Source organism: Muntiacus reevesi, chromosome 8 (genome assembly GCF_963930625.1).
Source record: "Muntiacus reevesi chromosome 8, mMunRee1.1, whole genome shotgun sequence".
Taxonomy (NCBI): domain Eukaryota; kingdom Metazoa; phylum Chordata; class Mammalia; order Artiodactyla; family Cervidae; genus Muntiacus; species Muntiacus reevesi.
The window spans coordinates 54,768,959-54,776,902 of NC_089256.1; positions in this window are offsets into that span (position 1 = coordinate 54,768,959).

Genomic DNA, 7,944 nt, shown 5'->3' on the forward strand with positions numbered 1-7,944 from the left:
AGTGTTTCTTGGGAAGTTATTTTTTTCTAAATTTTGAAACATTTATTCCAGATATATTATTAAATAACCTGGAGAAGGCAATGGCAACCGAGTCCAGTACTCTAGCCTGGAAAATACCATGGACAGAGGAGTCTAGTAGGCTGCAGTCCATGGGGTCTCTAAGAGTCAGACATGACTGAGCGACTTCACTTTCACTTTTCACTTTCATGCACTGGAGAAGGAAATGGCAACCCACTCCAGTGTTCTTCCCTGGAGAATACCAGGGACAGAGGAGCCTGGTGGGCTGCCATCTCTGGGGTTGCACAGAGTCAGATACCACTGAAGTGACTTAACAGCAGCAGCAGCAGCAACCACCAAGTTCCTTATTGATTTGCAGGTGTCTTGAAAATATGTTATTTGCAGTCTATTTTATTGCCTATTATCTATTTTGTACATATAGTTTATTCAGTTCAGTTCAGTCACTCAGTTGTGTCCGACTCTTTGCGACCCCGTGAACCGCAGCACACCAGGCCTCCCTGTCCATCACCAACTCCAGAAGTTCACCCAAACCCATGTCCATCAAGTTGGTGATGCCATCCAACCATCTCATCCTCTGTCTTCCCCTTCTCCTCCTGCCCTCAGTCTTTCCCAGACTCAGGGTCTTTTCAAATGAGTCAGCTCTTCACATCAGATGATCAAAGTACTGGAGCTTCAGCTTCAGCATCAGTCCTTCCAAATGAACACCCAGGACTGATCTCCTTTAGAATGGACTGGTTGAATCTCCTTGCAGTCCAAGGGACTCTCAAGAGTCTTCTCCAACACCACAGTTCAAAAGCATCAATTCTTTGGTGCTCAACTTTCTTTATAGTCTAACTCTCACATCCATATATGACCACTGGAAAAACCATAGCCTTAACTAGATGGACCTTTGTTGGCAAAGTTATGTCTCTGCTTTTTAATATGCTATCTAGGTTGGTCATAACTTTCCTTCCAAGGAGTAAGTGTCTTTTAATTTCATGGCTGCAATCACCATCTGCAGTGATTTTGGAACCCAGAAAAATAGAGTCAGTCACTGTTTCCCCATCTATTTGCTATGAAGTGATGGGACTGGATGCCATGATCTTAGTTTTCTGAATGTTGAGCTTTAAGTCAACTTTTGCACTCTCCTCTTTCACTTTCATCAAGAGACTCTTTAATTCTTCTTCACTTTCTGCCAAAAGGGTGGTGTCATCTGCATATCTGAGGTTATTGATATTTCTCCTGGCAACCTTGATTTCAGCTTGATTTCAGCTGTGCTTCCTCCAGCCCAGCGTTTCTCATGATGTACTCTGCATATAAGTTAAATCAGCAGGGTGACAACATATAGTCTTGATGTACTCCTTTTCCTATTTGGAACCAGTCTGTTGTTCAATGTCCAGTTCTAACTGTTGCTTCCTGACTTGCATACAGGTTTCTCAAGAGGCAGGTCAGGTGGTCTGGTATTCCCATCTCTTTCAGAATTTTCCACAGTTTATTGTGATCCACACAAAGTTAAGTACAATATTTTTAATTTAGAGAAATATTTAAACTATGTCCATTTTTACTTTTTAAATAGCCTTTGACATCCTTACCTGTTTTTGTTTCCAGATAATATCTATTGTCTCATTATAGAGTTCCAATTAAAAAAATGGTAATGTATAGTAGTGAACTTTTGTTAATTCTACTAATTTTTGAAAATTGAAATCTTTATAATTATTAGACTTATCCATAATAAAATTTTCTGAACTTATATATTCAATAAATTGTCACTGATTTATATAAAATATGCATATTTTCACTGGGATAATCGCTAGAAGAAAACTTTGCATTGTTCCCTTTGTACATGCAATCTACATTAATAAATATTTTATAAGAAACATCAATGAATAAAGCAAACCAGGAAATAAAGCCTGAAATAAATGTATTTTACTTTCTATGTAAATCTAAACCTTATAAATGTAGATATGCTTTAGCATGTAGAAAAGGAGATGATAATAGTGAAGAATCCTTGGCATCATACAGAGAATTAATTGAAAAGTAACAGGATTTAGCTTATATAGATGAGAAGTTATAAATTAATTATATTGGAAAGTTTTTCATATAGAAAAATGAAATATATATATATTCATAAGAAATACAATTGCAACATAGATAGAAATCTCAAGGCAATAGATTTGGACAAAATATTTTAATAAATTAAGTTAATGATAACATAGGCTATCCTAGATGGCAGTGAGCTAGCCCCCTGCCCTTGGAGAAGACGATACCACTAGGAAGCGTATTTGTGAAACAGATAAGATATTAAACAGTGATATTTTGAGTTTCCTTCAATGGTAAGTCTATGATAGCATGGAATTCACTGTATAGTTTTTTCTTCATTCTGATGCTCTTCTAATCCCAAATACAAAATTCCTGATCTTAAAAAAATATAGTAGATCATCATTTCCATGACTGCATTGCTTCAGTTTTTAGTTCAGTAAGCATTTTTTTTTTTTTTTTTGGGCAAGTGTAATACCACACCTGCAATGTAGGATATCATTTGAGGACACAGCTCTGATTCAAATTCCTTCAGGGTTCATTTTAAAGTTAATGGTTTCTGCTGCTGTGTTGGATTTGTTTCACAATGTTAAATGCTTGAATACAAGTTAGAAAAGCTAACTTTACATTCTTTTGCTTGTGAACGAAATAAATCCCCTAAGACAAAAACCAAGAAGGGTGATTGACCTAACTCAGTTTTTGTGCCTTTATTTGTTAAGGAAGTTGAAAGTGCCATGAGATTGATTTAATCAAATAAATAGGTTGGGGTTGACACTTAGGTAGTTTGTATAATTCTGTTTGGTTCCCTTTCTAAGTACTGCCAAGCCTGTTTCCATGTGGACAAACCAGACTGTTTGCTGGTAAATTACCACTTTTTGGAAACTGAGCTAACACTACTTCTTCATGTTAAAAAAAAATGCTTGTAAAGTCTAATGTAAATACCTAACAGCCCACTCTTGTTTGTGTTTCACCTGGGTGGTTTAAATTGTTTGTGAATTTTGTTTACTTTACATACAAAATCAGCTGATTTTCTTAGCCTCTAACTGGAAACTGATAACTTCTATTTCTTTGATTACAAGTAGAGCAGTTTTTAATCTCTTGGAAAAGATTTTAAGAAAACATTTATTACTTTTACACTTAGCTCATGCATTTTCAATAATTTTTTTCTGTTTTCTAACTTTATTTATTTATTTTATTATTTATCTTTGACTGCTGGGTCTCCATTGCTGTGTGGGCTTTCTCTAATTGTGGCAAGCAGGGGGTACTCTTTAGCTGTGTTTCATGGGCTTCTCTTTCAGGTTGTCTCTCTTGTTGCAGAGCATGGAATCTAGGATGGGTGGACTCAGTAGCTGTGGTTCCCGGGCTGTAGAGCGCAGAGTCAATGATTGCAGCACACAGGCTTAGTTGCTCTGTGGCATATGGAGTTTTCCCAAATCAGAGATCGAACCTGTGTCTCCTGCATAGACAGGCAGATTCTTTATGACTGAGCCACCAAGAAAGCCCTTAAGCACTTCTGAGTGGCACAATGAGCAAAACAAAAGTATATATCAGCTTTGTTCAGTGAGATTCAGACATCCTACTATACTCCAGGATGTATGTGGGGTTCTAAGGAAAGAGAATGAACCCAGTTTTTGCACAGAATTGCTTAAGAAGTAATAAGGGAGGAAAGAAACAAATATAATTTGCTTTATCATGCAAAACAAAACCTGAGTAGAACGAGAAAGCGATCAAGTGCCATAAGATTTCCTGAACAAGAATAAAAACCTTTCATTGGGAAAGATGTTGTGAGCTCAAAGGTCAGCAGACTTTGAACCAGGAAAATGAAAAAGAAGAATCAAGGTCCAATAATAGGTAAGTAATCCACTTTCTAAGTGAATCAAATAATTCACTAGTGAATTTTAAAAGGCATGTGCTTCAGTCTAGAGTAAGGTGAATATTGCCCTTTATGGCATTATTTTTATAACCAAATTAGGTCATTCAGAAAGACTTGAGTTTTCAGGGACACTGAAGCATACATCACTATAAAATCTCCAGAGAAGCCTGACCTGATACTTCATATAATTGAGACATTCCTGCTTCCTTCAGGGAGTAAATCAGTTGATTTTCCACTGTTTTATTCACCTCTAATTTAAGTGTCCTCTTTCTAAATGGTAATTTGACCCAGAACATCTCTGAAATGTCTGAGACATTTAGCAGTTCCTCAAGGGGATCTTATACTTGTGAGTCGTGATGAATTCAGAAGTTAGAACAAGTTAATGACTTTTGAAAAAAAAAAAAATGTATTTGATGTGGTAGGATTCACTTCCAGGAAATCACTTAGCATAAAACTAAAGGTCAGGAGGATGGAAAGTAGTAACATGATTGCCTCACACCATTTCCTTTAATGTTAAATAAGGAACATTCCTGAGTACTTATCAGAAGAGATGTTTTCATAAACTGACATTAGAAGGCAGCATAATATTGTTGAAAGAGGTCTAGGATAGGAATTGGGAGACCTGGAATCAATTCTGATCTTGATATAAATTTCTTATATAACTCTAATCATATATTTCTCCTCCTGGGGCCCCAAATTCCTCCTGTACCTGTCCGATAAAAGAGTTGGAGATCAACTTTAAGGTTATTTCTAGTTCTGACAGTGTTATCTAACTTTGTTGTTCATTTGATCCTTTTGTACTTCTCAGAGACAGAATTAAGATGCTAACCTGGTTTGAGGATATAGGATTGAAAATTTTTGAAGATGACCTAGTAGTGAATTGTGCAGAGATGAATCTCAACTAGACTTACATTAGAAGTGAAACTAAGAAGTTTAGGAATACATCACTTGTCCATAAGCCAGTTCTAAGAATCTGGAGTTAAAAGAAACTGAGTTTATTAATAAGTAGTATAGTTTGAGGTTTTGTATTACATTTGAGTTTCAACTTCAAAGTCTTAAAATAGCAACTATTTGCAAAATCATAGTCCTAGCAGTGACTACTAGAAAATTAATTGAAAAAAGACTACAAAATTTAAAAAGAATGAGTGGAGTGACAAATTGCTTGATTCTAATGATAAAAAGTAGGTTGATTATATTTAAATGACAGCCTAGAAAACCAGTCTGAAAATTGGAAATATTGTTAACATAAGTTCATATGCCTGATGCACAGTGAGGCCAAACAAATTGAAAAGTCAGCGTTTGGAGCAGAGAAAGGTTTACTGCAAGACTATGCAAGGAGAAGAGTAGCTTGTGCCCTAAAAACCTGAATTCCCAGAAGGGTTTAGACAAAGCACTTTTAAAAGCCAGGGGGAGGGCTTGTATCACAGGGGTAAATACTATCATTCTTTAGGCTCAAAGGCCTGGAGCTCTGTGTTCAAGATCCTCAAGCAGTTAACATCTTCTGTTTGTTGAAGAGGTTTCTTTTTTATTTCTTTCTTTTTTTTTTTTTACATATGCAAAACAGCTCAGGACATATTTGTGCATCAAATACTATTCTTGAGACAGTTCAGAGAAGTGCCAAAGCAGAGAATATGGGAGAAGGCCTGTTCCAGGAATGCCCTGTGTTGGATAAGGCTTTTTTGGCTGACACATTCATTTTATAGATGGGGAAACTGAGGAACCAGACAGATTTGTCTCAGAGAAAGAGAGTTAAAGAGAAAATAGAAAATATAAGCAATTGACAAATATATGTATATACACACACATATACATATACAAATATATGTGTATCTCCAAGACTCTGAGGGACAGCCCTCCTCCCCAAAGCCCCCTACTCCTTGTTTGTAGAAAATCTTAAGCCTCCTATGTCTTCCCTAAGTTCTAATGAGGGATTTAATCAGTAAAGTGAGAAAATGTGGAAACAAAGGAAAATTCAAGCAAGATGAATAACTGTTAGCCATAAAACAAAGTTAAGGACCTTTAGTTCCTCCTCAAGGTAGTATTCTGAGATAGTATGCTGTAGTATTCTGAGCAATATCCTTGAGTTGTTTTGCAGTCACTAAAACTCCTGCCCCACCAGTTGGATGAAGTTAACTGCATTCTGACTACCAGTAGGTAGACTCTAGACTTCAGACTGGTTGGAACTAGAAGATTAATAATTTTACTCTGAAACAGCACCTTGTTACCTCACCACCAACCAATCAAAAGGATTCCCACAAGCTGATTACACACCCTTCGACCCTGTCCCTTATTTTGCTTTCAAAAATCCTTCCCTGAAAATCTTTAGGGCAATCAAGTCTTTTGCACAAGAGCTGCTCATTCTTGCTTGGCCCCATGTTGAATGCTCTGCAATAAACGCTGTACTTTCCCTTATCACAACCTGTTGTCACTGGATTCTGCTGCTGCTGCTGCTGCTGCTGCTGCTGCTGCTAAGTTGCTTCAGTCGTGTCTGACTCTGTGCGACCCCAGAGATGGCAGCCCACCAGGCTCCTCTGTCCCTGGGATTCTCCAGGGAAGAACACTGGAGTGGGTTGCCATTTCCTTCTCCAATGTGTGAAAGTGAAAAGTGAAAGTGAAGTTGCTCAGTTGTGTCCGACTCTTAGAGACACCATGGACTGCAGCCTACCGGCTCCTCCGTCCATGGGATTTTCCAGGTAAGAGTACTGGAGTGGGGTGCCTTTGCCTTCTCCGTGTCACTGGATTCTAGACTGGTTTTACTTCTCAAGGACAAGCTGACCCAAGTTTGGTTTGATCATCTGTATACTTCCCAGGTGGCGCTAGTCAAGAACCTGACTGCCAATGCAGGAAACATAAAAGACACAGGTTTGATCCCTGGGTTGGAAAGATCCCCTGGAGGAGGGCATGAAAACCCAATTCCAGTATTCTGGCCTGGAGAATCCTATGGACAGAGGAGACTGGCAGGCTACAGTACAAACACATACTTACAGTTTCTCTTTTAAAGGTAAGCTCCCGACCTCATCATGGTATCTGTAATTTTTATATTGATAAGATTGAACTAGCTCATAGGAAAAATACTCCAAAGAACTTGATGAAACCAGAGTGATTCATTTTTTTAAAATGCAATACCCTCTGATACTTTTGCTGACTAGTCATTAGCTGGACTTTTCTTCTTCTATATCTTTAAAATGTCTGTAAAGATTGCTCTGCCCCTGTTTTTTTTTAAATCAAATAACCACACACCACAGACCCCAGCATGTGTGCCTGTCAATGCTACATAATGCCCTTCTCTGACTGTAACCACAAACCCTGGACTAGCCCGATATCAGCTGCTGCCTTCCACACTATCTGTCAGAAGAAAGTTGGAATTCATTCTTTAACTAATATCTTCAATATCTCTAGTCATTTTTGCATTATTTACTTCTCAAAAGTCTTGAAATAAGTCACACATTTCAGTTGTGGTGGCTGCTCATGAAGACAAGCTGCCAAATCCCTGGGTTGTGATGATGTGATTGCTGGGGTGTCCAGGTAAGCAATGGACTCATGCTCCCTTGGGCTGCACAGGATTCAGAAGCATTCTGATTTAATAAGTTGGGCTGTGAAAATACTAGCTCTGGAGTTCTAAGACTCAACTGTAATTCTTGAAATAAAGAGATTTCTGAGTATGTGTTGAAAAATACAGTAAAGCAATTTAGACTCCTGAGGTAAATTTCTGTTAGGGGCTATTTTCACTGGGCTAGGTTCTCCTTTTGAAGCTAAAGCAGTTTCAGTCTGAACAAGAAAGGGAACTCTCTCCTTAAATATACCCAAATTTCTTTGCTACATCTGCCAACCCAATAAGTATATGTTTGTTTTGAGTCACTCTTGATTTCCTCTGCATGCAAATAATAACCATTCTACTCAATTTTACAACATCCCCATAATAATTCTTACTAGGTATTAAACCACACTCTTAGGAAAAAAAAGATTGTGTAAGGTTCAAAAACTTTTGGAGAGTGATTGTTGTTGAAATATCATGTCAACATTATTAAAATTATTAC